The 1,079-nt window shown below is 43.2% G+C and overlaps 1 pseudogene; it reads right to left on the bottom strand.

Annotated features, from left to right (window-relative positions):
* The window catches only part of LOC102824076, a 50,871-nt pseudogene extending 50,051 nt beyond the window's left edge, over positions 1 to 820 (bottom strand).
* Between the last annotated feature and the right edge of the window lie 259 nt (positions 821 to 1,079).

Raw genomic sequence — 1,079 nt, 5'->3', positions numbered from 1 at the left:
AAACCATGAGTCCCTCCATACTCAGAAGCTGCCCATGAAGCCAATGCTCAGAGACTTCACTCTCGCAGAACCTCAGGGGCTCTTAACCCCCAGACAACTGAAGGCTCACTTTCCAACAGAGACTTTTATGTTTACTAGGGTCGTGTCTCCTCTATAACTAACTATGCATTTCCACTCCTTAGCCTAAATAAATACTACTGAAAGCTGATGACTAAAATATGAACTGTTATATAAATTTGCATCCAAAGCACAATTTTAAAAGTCAAAAAAAAAAAAAGATGCCACTCTTACCGACTGAGGTCAGGTTTCTCAAGCTTTCAATCATCACGTCTCGGTATAGTTTCTTCTGGGAAACATCCAGCAGAGCCCACTCTTCCTGGGTGAAGACCACCGCCACGTCGTCTAGTACCACAGAGTCCTAGAACACAGGAGATATTCTGGGTCACAAAGTACCATGTGATCCAATGTGCACATGAAAAACAGGTGAGGTGGAGACTCTTTGGAGCTGACAATTCACAGGGATCTGACATCATGCTCTAAGTTCTTCTAAGGCCTTCCCACTCTAGGGTAGTTATAATCTCTCCACTTTAGTCACGACACAGCATCCCACCAGTAACACCCAGTCTCCAAGACTGCCACCACACAAAACCTTCTGTCCACACAGTCTGACGGCAAACGCCCTCTGTCTCATTATACTGTTTGGGGTCTGCAAGGTAGGACAGAAGAAGGAATGACACAAAGATCATGATGGCTTACTTATGAACACCAGTGTAGGTACGCTCCTTCTATAAGCTCCTCAAGAATACTAACCAGAACGCATGGTGGGTGCATGGTGACACGCAGGAAACACCGCCCAATATAAGCGTTTTTGTTTTTTTTTTTAACCTCTCACAGCCGTGGGAGGGCCAAGAGCCACACAAACAAATGGTAATAACCTAGAGCTCTAAGTGATCCTTATTCCTTGGACTGTAATTCAACTGAAACATCTACCTCTTGAAAAATGAGTATATTTTCAAGCATTATAAATTTTTACATGTTGTGGCTTTTACTCAGTCTTTATGATTCCTATCATAGGATTG

This window comes from Chrysochloris asiatica, unplaced genomic scaffold (genome assembly GCF_000296735.1).
Source record: "Chrysochloris asiatica unplaced genomic scaffold, ChrAsi1.0 scaffold00500, whole genome shotgun sequence".
NCBI lineage: Eukaryota > Metazoa > Chordata > Mammalia > Afrosoricida > Chrysochloridae > Chrysochloris > Chrysochloris asiatica.
The sequence above is the reverse complement of the archived record's forward strand: the minus strand, read 5'-3'. Positions and strand labels throughout refer to the sequence as shown.